This window comes from Lotus japonicus, chromosome 2 (genome assembly GCF_012489685.1).
Source record: "Lotus japonicus ecotype B-129 chromosome 2, LjGifu_v1.2".
Lineage (NCBI taxonomy): Eukaryota > Viridiplantae > Streptophyta > Magnoliopsida > Fabales > Fabaceae > Lotus > Lotus japonicus.
The window spans coordinates 13247706-13264176 of record NC_080042.1 but is presented as its reverse complement, the minus strand read 5'-3'; positions in this window follow the sequence as shown (position 1 = coordinate 13264176).

Genomic DNA, 16471 nt, shown 5'->3' with positions numbered 1-16471 from the left:
AAATCACTTTCATGTTTAAACAAATTATACAAAATTAAAATTTGTAATTTCGTTGTCTAGTATCAATTTCATGTTTAGTCTTCAATCATCCCTTCCATCCTCCAATTGTTTGTCGGGATGGAAATAGGCCGAGCCAAGCCAAGCTTTGCGTGGCCTAGGCCTGGCCTGAATTCTCTTTTCGTGGTCCAAGCCTGGCATGTGGCCTCTTAATAGGCCAAATTTTATGGCTTGGGCTGGCCTGGCCTACAAGCCTGCCTAAAAGCCTATTTAACAGACAATTTTATCAAAAGAAGTCCATTAGGTTGGCGGGCTAATAAGTCTTTTATATATCATTACACTTTCTTTTCAAATAAAAATACTTGCATCATTGCATTTCAAAAATGAAACCTGTATCATTGCATTTCAAAAACCAAACATGTATCATTACATTTTAAAACAAACATAAATAAAAATAATATATAAGTAAGTCGGCCTATCAGGCCAAATAGGCTTTTTAAATTGTTTGGGTCTGGTCTTTTTAGCTAAACAAGCCTTTTAAAAAGCCTAAGTCTGACCTTTTTAATAAATGAGTCAGTGAGGGCCGAGCCTCAGACGAGCCGAGCCATAGGCCCCTGACTGTGAGACCCAAGTTTTTAAGTTGGAATAAATCGAATAAAATTTCTTTTCACGATTAATCTGATGTAACGTGAAGGAAAACCTGAACAAGGGAATGTTGAATGGAACAAATTTGTGAAGGAGAAAGTTCAGGAAAAAAAAAAAAAAGCTAAGGATTTTATCGAAGTCGATAAAAGTTATAACACGATTAATATTTGATTTAAATCTAGGACAAGAACGCTAGAAAATAGCTAATTTACGTTTTAGACACGACGGAAATTAATTCCAAAAATCTTCAGAGAAATGTCAGAACTTCTCTTGATCGTCTCTAAACAAGCGTTTCGATGCGAGACCCTGGAAGGTACGAACGTCAAATTCCAATACTCGGAAGTTTGCCGAAACCGAAACCCTGATAGTTCAGAAACCCTAAAATTTACGGACGATGAAGACTTTTTCTATTCGGAGCTTCAAATGAAGATTCCACCCGCGTACGCCTATTTCTCTTGATATTTCTTATCTTTCTTCAGAACAAAGTTTTCTCATCCGACATCAACTGCAAAAAGTACTCTCCGAGGATTACACAGGAAAAATCGGAATCGCGAAATTTTCATTTTTCGAAATTTTCCAAAAACTATAAATAGCGGGAAAATGAAAAAAATTCAAAAAACTACCCATTTCCCCCATTGAACCCGCAAGCTTCCAAGAGAGGAGGAGGATTTTGATTTTCGCCGTTTCTTGCCCGTTTTCTTCACCGATCGTTGCAAATCGAAGACCTTGATGTAGGTAAGCTATATCTCTCTTCTGATCGTCGTTTCTGTCGACTTCTCCTATGTCTTTCTGTGGTCAAAGTTTTGAGCTTTTTGTAAAACTGTCCAAATAAGCTGATTTCAGTGTCTAAACTTATTCCCTGCATGCTCCTGAGCGTGTTCTGCGGATTATATTTTGTAGAATGTCGAGGAAATGCCGCCGGGATCAATTTCTGTTGGAAAAACTCATTTTTGGGTAAAGCTCCGTTCTTTACGTTAAAAATTCGCGACTTAGCTTCGTGCTAGTAGGATTAGTTGTCATAAATGTCGTTGTTGACGTACCCATCCATTTTGTTTTTCGAAAATCCAGTTTTGAAATTCTGAGCTGAAAATAATGACCAAAATACCCCTGCGACAGTTTTTCATCCGAAAATTTTTCCGAGCTTAGAACCGTCTTAGTTACTGAGCTGAAAATAATGTGCGTTTTGTTTGCTGAGTTTCTGACTCATTGTGCTTGATTTCTGTGATTTGTTCTAAGGTTCATTTGAAGGATTTTGTGAAGTTCCAGAAGAAAATTGTGAGGGAAACTTGGAAAAGCAAGCTGGAAAACCAACCGGTGAGGGCTTCTCACTGAATACTAGCTAATGTTTTAGGTGTCGACTAATTCGACTTGATTTATTGTTTATGCACTTGTTTGTGTTTGATTGGGAAAATGTTTTCTGAGGCTACGGCTGACAATTGATAATCTTTTATTGCTTGATTGCTGTGGAAGTTGAATCACATGCTAAATGCTACCTGGTTAATCTAGGATGTGTGATATTTGCCCTATATGCTAAGTGCTAAATGGTTATTCCTCAATATGTTGTTATATGTGCCATGACTGTTGGATTGTACTGTTTGGAATATGCAAGTCCACATATATCTGTTTTCGACAGAGTGAGGATAACGGGCTGTTATGCCAACTTTTATTGTGAGATTTGAGAAAGTTTGATGGGACGGACCGAGGTTCGGACCCTTGATATTGTTTTGATGGATCGAGACCTTCTCTGGGAATTATTTGGGATTATGAGATCTTTTGAAACTTATAGGACTTGAGATAAAACGAAATGGAAAATATTTTGCAAGGAAAATCCATAAAACACTAAACAACCTCAAAACCTTTATTTAATGATTACAAATTCAAGTAAGAGCTTAAGACATGAATATTAGTTTTTGGAAAACGAGAAGTGTCGCCGAGTCCAAGTTTTGGGGAAACTAATGAGTTTCCGAGTATGTTAATACTCTTTCGCTCGATGAGCTAATTTGTTGTTTGGGCTATCTAAAGGATAAGCCGAGAAATTAATAAGTTTTCGGGTATGATGATACTCTTTCGCTCGATGAGCTGATTTGTTGTTGGGCTATCTAAAAGATAAGCCAGGAAACGGGTAGTTTCCAAGTACATTGGTACTTTGTGCTCGATGAGCAGTTTTTGACCATCGGATGGAGATGAGTCGGATGATTCGAGAAATCATCATGAGTTACTTTTTATAATTAATTGTCTTTTGTCGCAGAATCGACATTTACCTTAGGGTATTCTTTTTAGAGACAATTAGTTAGCTAGAACACGTGACGACGTGACGAGTGAGGTCGGAGACGTTGTTTGGCTAACCACTTGCATTCATGCACTCATTGAGGTTAATACACGGTGAGATTTCCGGACCTCGTGGATTCCAAAAATGGTCATAAGACCCGGATTTCCATGTAAGAACACTGCGGTGATTCTTGGTAGCAGACGGAAATGGCAGGCCTGCGGGTTTACTGCTGATCTGACTACACTTTGTTTGCTATAAGAGACACGCGAGCGGAAATGGTCCCACCGTGGCTGGTGTTAGGGCTGACTCGTTAGTGCCCATCCCTCCGGAATGCATCTTGTTCCTTTGCATATGCATTTCATGCACCATTCATGCTGATTATAGTTGCTGTTTGTGTTTGTTACCTGTGAGTGTTTTGATTTATGTTATATGCCAGCAAATGTTATATATGTCTATTGGACAGGTTTTGCAACTATAATGTTGACATCCGTAATTAAGCCTATGTGGCTAATATTTAATTTTTGCCTATTGGATGTACTATTATGTAATTCTTTGAATTGACCCTTGCGCGTGCTACCTGTGTATGGGGGGCTATGTATGCCCTTTTTGTCAGATGATGTCTATGTCCGACTGGTTCGAGATGGTCGTCCCCACGGGGGGGACCAGATTTGAGTTGCTTGACACAGAGACCCCGGGCTCGTGGGTGGTAGACCCCGCAGGTCACCGAGCCATTTACACGGGGAGTATTATGGAGGACCACGTGGACCGATTTGGGAACCTGACGCAAGGAGTTTTGAGACGCCACACCGTTAGCTTCAACCTACCACCGGGCGTGCATTGTGGCCCTGGAGTTGTAGTGCCACCACCACCATCGTCGCCTGAGGATGAGGAGGACCCGTCAGAGGAGTTGCCGGTAGGAGGTGCTTCGTCTGAGTCCAGCTCACCCACCGTTGCGGCTGCTGTCTTGGGATCGGGTACAGTACCCGTGGTACCTGCTGCGAGGACCGATGCCACTGTTGATGTGATCGTCCTGGATTCCGATTCAGACGACGACCATGGGGATGCGTAGTTGGCGTGGTGTGTAGTACTCCTAGAGTAGGGATTAGGGTAGGAGTAGCGTCGTGGCTCTGATCATCAGTTTTTCTCATTTTGGGGCAGGGTAGGTCCCCGACCTATAGCTTTTGTGTGGTTCTCTTGACGGGAGTCACAGGGAGTTGGTCGGATTAGGAGGTATTTTGAGGTGACCTACTTTCTGGCTGGAGGACTGTATATCAGGATACTGACTCTATATTTTGTGTTGTACATATTTGCCGTTAGGCACTACTTTCCCGTCACTGGAGGCTACTCGTGACGTGGTTGACTGTTTAGTTGTGGGGAGTGTATATATTGTACCTCAGTTCTGTTTACTTTTAGTTGATGCATCTTTAAGATTTGACGAGTCTTTATTTACTGGAAAAAGAATATATTGAAAAAAAAATATTCACGTTTTTACGCTTTATTTTCTTTTGGTTACTAAAGTGACGCCACCGAAATCGGGGTGTTACACTGACGAGCCGCCTGGCCTATTTCCACCCCTATTTGCCAGCAAAGATGAACCTTTTCTGATCAGGTGGGATCCCTTCCTTATCTCGGATTTTGGCTTTTACATGATCAAAGGTATCTGAACTCTCCACTAACTCTTCACCTCTAAGAGCATCTCCAATGCTAGTTCTTATTTCTTAGTTCTTAGCACTAATCATGTGGGTCTGTATTGCCACATATGCTTAAGCCACTCTCAAACAATTTTGCTCCAACCATGAGTTCTTAGTTCTTAGTTCTTACCATTATTCATTTGGTCCCACCAACCACATTATTTATACTTTTTATTTTCCTAAAGTAAAAAACAAAACTCATAAAGTAATTTAGATGAGAGAGAAATCATTAATAATTTAAGCTAAGAACTAAAAAAGTAAAATTCCTTATATAAGAGCTGAGTTTTTATTTTTAAGAACTAAGAGCTTCATGTCAGCACCTCCAATGGTAAAGTTCTTAGTTCTTAGTTCTTAACTCAAAAATAAGAACTATGAACCTTGCCGGTCAAAGTTTTCATGAAAATTTGCATCTGTTCCCATCAAAACACAAATACATAGAAGAAAACAACAATTTATGGGGACAACAGAGAATCAAATATAAGTCTAATCAATCAAAAGTTCAAAACCATTACCACCTATGGTAAAAATTAAACTTAAAAAATTTGGGGGAAAGGATTCACACATACAATAAAAATAGATCACTAAATTAGAAACGAAACTAGATGAATCCAAAATTGCCAAAACCAGAATTCATTCCACACAAATTAACAAGAGGAGCATACAATTGATTTTAAAATTCTGATACTGCGGTTTGTTGGATTCAATACACTTGAATCTTTACTTGATGAAGAAGAAAATCAAACATCCAATTGTAGGGTTCATAATCAATGAGAGAGAAGAGAATTAATGCTAATCACACTTAACACACTATTGAAGAGAGAGGGAAAATCACTTTACTAATTGTAGCACTCATTATCACAATGAGTGCTCTATTTAAAGCAGTTTATTACATGTAAGTCAAAGCTAATAATTGTGCTAATAACTGTCCAAAATACAAGGACCAAACTACAACACATACTAACTCCTAGAACTAAACTCTGAATTACAAGACTCTGATTCCAACATTCCCTCCTAATTCAGAATTTCAGAAGCAGATTTAATCTTCAACTCCTTGCACAACATGTTGAACCTTTCTGCTCGCAAAGGCTTGGTGAACAAGTCTGCCAGCTGCTTCTCTGTTGGACACTGAACCAACTCCATGTTTCCCTTAGTTACTCGGTCTCTTAGGAAATGAAATCTTGATTCAATATGCTTACTTTTACCATGTGCCACTGGATGCTTTGCCAAGTCAATGGCTGACTTATTGTCCACTAACGGCTTCATTGTGCTCGAAACTTTCAAGTCAATCTCCATCATCATCATGCTAATCCACAAAGCCTGACAAGTACTGAAAGAAGCTGCTACATATTCTGCTTCACAAGATTATAAAGCTACAATAGGTTGTTTCTTTGAGAACCAAGAAATTGGTGCATCACCACAAAGAAACACATAGCATGTGGTGCTTTCCCTATCATTTTTATCATCACTCCAGTCAGAATCCGCAAAACCAATAACCTCATGTCTCACATTGTAAGCCCTACGAGGGAAGAGTATACTATGGTCAAGGGTTCCTCTGATGTGTCTCAATATTCTTTAGCTGCCAGGAAGTGTGAGTCCCCGGGATCTTCCATGAATTTTCTATCTAGACCCACACCATAGCTAATCTCTGGCCTACTACAACATGGATACCTCAATGAACCCACGATTTGCTTGAACAATGTTGCATCTACTGACTTCCCAAAATCTGATTTTGATAAAATCACTCCACATTCCACCGGAGTAGCTGTTGAGTTACACTCAGCTTGGTTAAACCTCTTAAGCACATCACCAAGATACTTTCTTTGACTTAAAAACATTTCCCCTCTCAGTCCTGAGAAACTCTATTCCCAAAAAATTTAAAAGCTCACCCAAGTCACTCATCTCAAATTCTGACAGCATGTTCTCCGTGAACCTTTTTATCTCAGTTTCATCACTGCCTGTGATCAACAAATCATCCACATAAAGACACACAATCAACATCTCAACACTCTTAGCCTTATGAACATCAACACCATGTTCAGAGGTGCATTTCAGAAACCCTAGTTGGCTCAAGAGAGAATCAATCCCTCAATTCCAAGCTTGAGGAGCATGCTTAAGCCCATACAGTGCCTTGCGTAGTCCATAGACTTTATCCTCACTCTTCTGAACCTCAAATCCAGGTTCTTGTTGAACATAAACCTCCTCATCAAGAGGACCATTCAAGAATATTGACTTGACATCCAATTGATGTACCCTCCAATTCTTCAAACTAACTGTGGCCACTACCAATCTCATTGTTTCCACTCTTGCCACTAGAACAAACACATCGGTGTAATCCAACCCTTCCTTTTGTTGAAACCCTGTTGCTATCAACCTTGCTTTGTATTTAACAATGGAATCATCTGGATTCAGCTTAGTTTTAAACACCCATTTTACTGAAATAGACCTCTTTCCCTTTGGTAATTTAACCAAGCTCCAAGTCTTATTCTTATTAATCCAATCAAGCTCTTCTTTCATTGCATTTATCCAATTATAGTTTTTAACACCCATTTTACTGAAATAGGCTTCTTTCCCTTTGGTAATTCAACCAAGCTCCAAGTCTTATTCTTATTAATCGAACCAAGCTCTTCTTTCATTGCATTTATCCAATTATCATGCTTGAATGCTTGTTCTAAATTCACTCGTTCTACCCCAACATAGAAAGAAAACTGCACTAGATCACCTTCTTCTGTGACCTCATTATCAGGAAACAACGCATAATCATTTAATCTTGATGATGGTTGTCGTACTCTTTGACTTCTCTGACTCACCTTCATAGCTGGAGGCACAACACCAGCAATATCTACAGTCACATTATGCTCCTCATTTACCACATTCTCAGGAGGATCAATATTAGGAATCAGCTCTGAGAGCTCATATTGAGTTCTAGAGTTAGAGGATGTAGACTCATCACCATTCCCGTTCCAAGCAGCCTCTTCATCAACCACTACATCTCTACTGACAATTATAGCATTAGTCACAGGATTTAACAGTCTATAGGCTCAAGTTGAGTTATAACCAACTAACAAAAGCTTCTCACTTTTGTATCCCATTTCTTTCTTCTCTAATCTGGTAAGTGTCTATAACACACTGAACCAAACACTCTAAAATACTCCACCCTTGGTTTAACTCTAGTCCAAGCTTCCTTAGGTGTCAAAGACTTCAGCTTCTTTGTAGGACACCTATTAAGTATGTAGGTTGCAGTGGAGACGACCTCTCCCCATAGCTTGACTGGTAAATTCTTACTCTTCAGCATGCTTCTGACCATATTGGAAATAGTCTTGTTTCTCCTCTCATCCACACCATTGTGCTGAGGAGTATATGGTGTCATGATCTCATGATATATGCCCCCTTCTTCACAAAACTGCTTCATCTCATTTGTCACATACTCACAACCACCATCTGTTCTCAATGTCTTTAGACTCTTTCCAATTTGCTTTTCAACCAGGGCCTTATACTTTCTGAAAACATAAAACACTTATGAGTTCCTCACTAGTAGATAAACCCACATCATCCTTGTATGATCATCAATAAACAAAACAAAATATTTTTTCCCTCCTAATGATGGAATATCAAAAGGCCCACACACATCTGAGTAAATCACATATATTCCCTGTAACACCCCGATTTCGGTGGCGTCACTTTAGTAACTCAAAAATAAAATTAAGCGGAAAAGCAGGTATTTTTTTTGTTTTATTTAAATAAAATGACTTTTCGAAATAAAGACTCAACCCAATCGTGTTTAAAAGCGACTAATATACAATATAAGTACAGTCCTCGCTGTAACTAAAAACATCGTCACGAGTGTCCTCAAGTGACGGTAGGTAACACCAAGTAACTGAAAGTAGTGCCCGCAGGCAAATAAGTACGACCCATAGTTGGAGTCATAAGTTTTATAAATACAGTCCTTCAAAAAGTAAGTCAGCCCAAAACGGCCTCCAAAAGACTTCCTACGTCCGACAACTCCCTGTGATCCTCATGGAAGGGAACCACACAAAAAGCTATTAGTCGGGGACCTACCCTAACCCAAAACAAGAAATGACCATCAGAGCTATGACACTAACACCCATCCTTAGTAGGCTCTAAACACCCATACCCTATACTTCCATCATCGACCCTCATCCGGTCATGCATTCAGTCCGAGTCCACGTCGAAGGCTCAGTAGTAGTCATTTCGCTCCGGTTCCTCCCCGAATGACGAAGCATCACGAAACAGTTGTTGAGCGTCTGGCAGCAGGCCGACCGCCCAAACACAAACATACACACAAAGCCAAGGCGCGAGGATCAACTCACAGAATATAATAGATAATACAAACAACATGTGAAGAATAAGGGGGTATATATATATATATATGTTGTATATATACTTATATTCTGTATTGCCTACCCTAAGGTATATACATGGCATGTTAACGAATCTGTAATAACAACACAATATTTAACATCTCAGCAAATCAACAAATAACATAACGATGTTCAACACATCAACAAATATAGTTAGGTGCATGGCGTGTGAATGCAATGTCATGCTCAAAAGATGATCCGGATAAAATGTCACCATCTCGATGGATGAGACAAGCCAAGCACCTCGTGTAAGATCAAGTTTTGATCTAGTAGTACAACTCTACGTTTTGATGATTACAAGTTAACCTTTTGATATGAACAATTGTGGTACTCTAACGTGTTTTTCTGAGTGTGCTATTTACAGGCTTTGACCTCTATTCAATCTCACACAAATCAGAAGCACTGTGTTTAAGGAGTGTCCCAAGCATCGCTTTCGCATTCACCATGTTCAGTATGAACAGTGGAAAAGCTTCAGAAGTTCTGAAGTTATACAAACTCTGATGTGGACTCAGTCACTAGAAGTTCTGAAGATCCAGAAAGTCTGATAACCTAGAAACACTGAAGGTTCAGATGTTCTGATGGTGTAGAAGACTCTGAAGATCCAGAAGCTGAATAGTGGAAACTCTGATGTCCAGAAGCAAGAAACTCTGAAGACCATGTACTTCCCTCTGAGTTCAGAATCAGAAGATACAACGGTCAGAGGATCTGTGCTTTCCCTCTGACTCTGATCAACCGGCTTCACAAGTTCCAACATGAAGCATTCCTCTGATCAAAAGTCTCCTAGGTTTAAAGGTCAAGTCACTATCCTAGTACAAAAGCAACTGTACCTTCCTGACGACCCACCTAACATCCTCAGCCACAGCAGAAGCTGGAATTTCCAGAACTGCTCTCCAACAGTAGCATTTCCATGCAGCGTTCAAACCCTAATCCTTGGAGTATAAATAGAGGCTGAATATTGAAAGATGCGGTTGGAAGAATTTACACAAGCACATGCTATATTCAAAAATCTTCAAGCATTCTTTCATCTGAATTTCATTGTGTTTACTATAAGCTTTTTAGAAGCACTTTCTTTGTAAACAAGAACTTCATATACAGTTGTATAGTTTTCCTTTAGGAGATCAAGGTTGATCGGATCCAAGAGAAGACTAAGAGAGTGAATCTTAGTGTGAGCTAAGTCAGTGTATTGTTAGTCACTTGTAGGTTTCAAGTGCAGTTGTAACACATACCTGATTAATGGATTGCCTTCATTCTAAGAAGGAAGAAATCACCTTAACGGGTGGACTGGAGTAGCTTGAGTGATTTATCAAGTGAACCAGGATAAAATCCTTGTGTGCTTTTCTATCTCTCATCTTTAGCACTTTGTTCTCGAAAAGATTTGTTAAAATCTTTAAGGTGGAAGTTTTATCTTGAAAACGTTATTCAAACCCCCCCTTTCTACCGTTTTTCATACCTTCAATTGGTATCAGAGCGCAAGTTATGATTACCAAACCTAACAGTGTTCAGTGATCCGGGCCGGTGTGAAAAACAATGGCTGCCACCACCAGTGAAACTCAAAGAGATGGTTACAATGCAAAGCCTCCTATGTTCGACGGTCAAAGGTTCGAATATTGGAAAGATAGACTGGAAAGTTTCTTTCTGGGTTTCGATGCAGATCTCTGGGATATTATTGTGGATGGCTACGAGCGTCCAGTTGATGCAGATGGCAAGAAGATCCCAAGGTCAGAGATGACTGCAGATCAAAAGAAGCTGTACTCACAACATCACAAAGCAAGAGCAATTCTTCTAAGTGCTATTTCTTATGAAGAGTACCAGAAGATTACAGATCGTGAGTTTGCAAAAGGCATTTTTGAATCTCTGAAGATGTCTCATGAAGGAAACAAGAAAGTCAAAGAAACAAAGGCATTGTCCTTGATCCAAAAGTATGAATCCTTCATCATGGAGCCAAATGAGTCCATTGAAGAAATGTTCTCCAGATTTCAATTGCTTGTAGCTGGCATACGACCTCTCAACAAGAGCTACACAACAAAAGATCATGTCATAAGGGTTATCAGGTGTCTTCCTGAAAGCTGGATGCCTTTAGTGACATCAATTGAGCTCACAAGAGATGTCGAGAATATGAGTTTAGAGGAACTCATTAGCATTTGAAGTGCCATGAGCTGAAGCGTTCTGAGATGCAAGATCTGAGGAAAAAGTCTATAGCCTTGAAATCCAAATCTGAAAAGGCTAAGGCTGAGAAGTCAAAGGCTCTCCAAGCTGAAGCAGAAGAATCTGAAGAAACATCAGAAGATTCTGATGAAGATGAGCTGACTCTGATCTCCAAGAGACTCAACCGCATCTGGAAGCACAGGCAGAGCAAGTACAAAGGCTCTGGAAAGGCAAAAGGAAAGTCTGAATCCTCAGGCCAAAAGAAGTCATCAATTAAGGAAGTCACATGCTTTGAGTGCAAAGAATCAGGGCACTACAGAAGTGATTGTCCAAAATTGAAGAAGGACAAGAAGCCAAAGAAGCACTTCAAGACAAAGAAGAGTCTGATGGTGACTTTTGATGAATCAGAGTCAGAGGATGTTGACTCTGATGGTGAAGTCCAAGGACTCATGGCTATTGTCAAAGACAAAGGAGCAGAGTCAAAGGAAGCTGTTGACTGTGACTCAGAATCAGAAGGAGATCCTAACTCAGACGATGAAAATGAGGTATTCGCTTCTTTCTCTACCTCTGAACTGAAACATGCCTTGTCTGATATCATGGATAAGTATAACTCTTTATTGTCTAAGCATAAGAAGCTGAAAAACGACTTATCTGTTGTTTCCAAGACTCCTTCTGAACATGAGAAAATTATTTCTGATTTGAAAAATGATAATCATGCTTTGATCAATTCTAACTCTGTGCTTAAGAACCAGATTGCTAAGTTAGAAGAAATAGTTGCTTGTGACGCCTCTGATTGTAGAAATGAATCTAAGTATGAAAAGTCTTTTCAAAGATTCCTGGCTAAAAGCGTAGATAGAAGCTTAATGGCTTCAATGATCTATGGCGTAAGCAGAAATGGAATGCATGGCATTGGCTATTCTAAACCAATTAGAAATGAGCCCTCTGTATCTAAAGCTAAATCCTTGTATGAATGCTTTGTTCCCTCTGGTACCATATTGCCTGACCCTTTACCTGCTAAAGTTGCTAAAACCCCTCTTAAAAAGGGATCTTTCTCTATGTCTAAATATCATGCAAAAATTCCTTTACATTATCATGTTGAGAAACCCAAGGTGACCAGAACCTCTGGGGTAACTAACAAGAGAGGACCCAGAAAGTGGGTACCTAAGGACAAGATTATCTATGTTGCTGATATCCTTGATAGCTCCACTGAAACACCAATCATGGTATCTGGACAGTGGATGCTCGCGTCACATGACGGGAGAAAGGCGTATGTTCCAAGAGCTAAAACTTAAGCCTTGAGGCGAAGTTGGCTTTGGAGGAAATGAAAAGGGTAAAATTGTTGGTACTGGTACTATTTGTGTAGATAGTAGTCCATGCATTGATAATGTGTTATTGGTAGACGGCTTAACACATAACTTATTGTCTATAAGTCAATTAGCTGACAAGGGTTATGATGTTATATTCAATCAAAAGTCCTGCCGGGCTGTAAGTCAGATCGATGGCTCTGTTCTGTTTAACAGCAAGAGGAAGAACAACATTTATAAGATCAGATTATCTGAGTTGGAGGCTCAGAATGTGAAGTGCCTTCTTTCTGTTAATGAAGAGCAGTGGGTATGGCATAGACGGTTAGGGCATGCCAGTATGAGAAAGATTTCTCAGCTGAGCAAGCTAAACCTTGTCAGGGGCTTACCCAATCTGAAGTTCGCTTCAGACGCTCTTTGTGAAGCATGTCAGAAAGGCAAATTCACTAAAGTCCCTTTCAAGGCAAAGAATGTTGTCTCAACCTCAAGGCCGTTGGAACTTCTGCATATCGACCTTTTTGGACCAGTGAAAACTGAGTCTATAGGTGGCAAGAGATATGGGATGGTTATCGTTGATGACTATAGCCGCTGGACATGGGTAAAGTTTCTAACCCGCAAGGATGAGTCTCATGCTGTGTTCTCTACCTTCATAGCCCAAGTGCAAAACGAGAAGGCTTGTAGGATTGTGCGTGTCAGAAGTGACCATGGTGGAGAGTTTGAGAATGACAAGTTTGAGAGTCTGTTTGATTCCTATGGAATTGCACATGATTTCTCTTGTCCCAGAACTCCTCAACAAAATGGTGTTGTTGAGAGGAAGAACAGAACTCTTCAGGAGATGGATAGAACCATGCTCCAAGAAACTGGCATGGCTAAGCACTTTTGGGCAGAGGCAGTAAATACAACATGTTACATTCAGAACAGAATCTCTGTGAGACCAATTCTGAATAAGACTCCCTATGAATTGTGGAAGAACATAAAACCCAACATTTCTTATTTTCATCCTTTTGGTTGTGTCTGCTATGTTCTTAATACTAAGGATAGATTGCATAAATTTGATGCTAAGTCTTATAAATGTCTATTACTTGGTTACTCTGAAAGATCTAAAGGTTTTAGATTTTATAATACTGATGCTAAGACTATTGAAGAATCTATTCATGTTAGATTTGACGATAAGCTTGACTCTGACCAGTCAAAGCTAGTTGAGAAGTTTGCAGATTTAAGCATTAATGTTTCTGACAAAGGCAAAGCTCTAGAGGAAGCTGAGCCAGAGGAAGATGAACCAGAAGAAGAAGCTGGTCCCTCTGATTCACAAACTCTGAAGAAGAGCAGAATCACTGCAGCTCATCCTAAGGAATTGATTCTGGGAAACAAAGACGAACCAGTCAGAACCAGATCAGCCTTCAGACCCTCTGAAGAGACCTTGCTTAGTCTGAAAGGATTGGTGTCCTTAATTGAACCCAAGTCCATAGATGAAGCTCTTCAGGACAAGGATTGGATTCTGGCCATGGAAGAAGAATTGAATCAATTCTCCAAGAACGATGTTTGGAGCTTAGTGAAGAAGCCTGAGAGTGTTCATGTAATTGGAACAAAATGGGTGTTCAGAAACAAGCTGAATGAGAAAGGAGATATAGTCAGAAACAAGGCAAGGCTAGTTGCTCAAGGCTACAGTCAGCAGGAAGGAATAGACTACACAGAAACATTTGCTCCAGTAGCAAGACTAGAAGCAATCAGACTGTTGATCTCTTTCTCAGTAAATCACAACATAGTTCTTCATCAGATGGATGTGAAGAGTGCCTTCCTAAATGGTTATATATCAGAGGAAGTCTATGTTCATCAACCCCCAGGTTTTGAAGATGAGAAGAAGCCAGACCATGTGTTCAAATTGAAGAAGTCACTCTATGGTCTGAAGCAAGCTCCCAGAGCATGGTATGAGAGACTCAGCTCATTCCTTCTGGAAAATGAGTTTGTAAGGGGTAAAGTAGATACAACTCTCTTTTGCAAAACTTATAAAGATGATATCTTAATTGTGCAATTTTATGTTGATGATATTATATTTGGTTCTGCTAATCAATCTCTATGCAAAGAATTTTCTAAGATGATGCAGGCTGAATTTGAGATGAGTATGATGGGAGAACTCAAGTACTTTCTGGGTATACAAGTTGATCAAACACCAGAAGGAACATATATCCATCAGAGCAAGTACACTAAAGAACTTCTGAAGAAGTTCAATATGTTGGAATCTACAGTGGCCAAGACTCCAATGCATCCTACATGCATCCTGGAGAAAGAAGATGCAAGTAGTAAAGTATGTCAGAAGCTCTATCGTGGTATGATAGGTTCACTTCTATACTTAACCGCATCTAGGCCAGATATATTATTTAGTGTTCACTTATGTGCTCGTTTCCAATCAAATCCAAGGGAAACCCACTTAACTGTTGTTAAGAGGATCCTAAGGTATCTGAAAGGTACCACTAACCTTGGCTTGATGTATAAGAAAACATCAGAGTATAAGCTTTCAGGTTATTGTGATGCTGATTATGCTGGAGATAGAACAGAGAGAAAAAGCACTTCTGGAAATTGTCAATTTCTGGGAAGCAACTTAGTCTCATGGGCAAGCAAGAGGCAATCAACCATTGCACTATCAACTGCAGAGGCAGAATATATCTCAGCAGCAATATGCAGCACTCAGATGCTCTGGATGAAACATCAGCTGAAGGACTATCAGATCCTTGAGAGCAATATCCCAATTTATTGTGATAACACTGCTGCAATTTCATTGAGTAAGAATCCTATCTTACATTCAAGGGCAAAGCACATTGAGGTAAAGTATCATTTTATTAGAGATTATGTACAGAAGGGCGTACTTCTTCTGAAGTTTGTTGATACTGACCATCAATGGGCAGATATCTTTACAAAGCCCTTAGCAGAGGATAGATTTAATTTTATTCTGAAAAATCTGAATATGGACTTTTGTCCAGAGTGAAGATGGATCAGAACCTCTGACTATGATACTTCCTGATCAGAAGATGTCTAGTCCAGAAGGTAACTCAATCAAAGTTTATGTACCCACTGGTGCTGACTCTGACGCTGAGACAGTAAACGTGTGTCAGTTTCTCTGATGCATAGTTCCCTGTGCCTGTGTGACAGTCTGTCATAATTTGTGTAGATGTGCTTCTCTCCTGCGTGTGATATGTGTATTTACTGTTACTATGATGTCTTTAATTTTTAACCGTTGATTTTAACCTGCTTTTTGATCAACAACGGTTACTTTTAAAAATCCACTATGCACACACGTTCTCCTACACTTAAGGTTTTACATTCTCTCTCTTCAGTTTTTCAAAACCTCTCTCCCACGATCTCTCTCTCTCTCTATATTCATCATCTTCATCTTCTACCCAAAACCTTCAACCGCTTCAACAATGGTGAGTCCAACCAGAAACGAAGCTGCCGAAGCAACCAGGTTCCCTCACATGGAAGTGGGTCTAGCAACAGGTCAAAGGGGTCTTGAGAATCCGAATCAAGATCAAGGTCAAGCTCAAGAGCAGATTATTCCAATTGCTGAACGGGGCTGTGCCGTTCACTACGTATATGCTCCTGAGGAACTTCAAGTACTGGCAGAATGGAGATTTGACCTCGACAATCTTGCTACAAATGGGTATGATCTTCGTCCTGAAGTCCAAGCTCAAGGCTGGGAAAATTACTTCAACAGGCTTCGAGGACCGGTGTATGACAAACTGATCAAGGAATTCTGGAAGCACGCCGACTGTGATGATACTCAGGTGGTATCTCACATTCTTGGAAGGAAGACCATAATTACAGAGAAGTCTTTCGTGAATCTGCTGGGTGCAGAAACTGCTCGTGGGTATCGCTTCCAATTCACTGAATCGAAGCTGAAACCCAAAACGAAGGATGAGACCAACAAGGCCCTGTACACCAATTACAAACCGGCCAAGACTAATTACAAAGTGATGGATCTTCATCCCAAGCTCAGAATCTGGCACAAGATTCTGCTGAACTGCATCAACCAGAGGCCAAAGGGCAGTT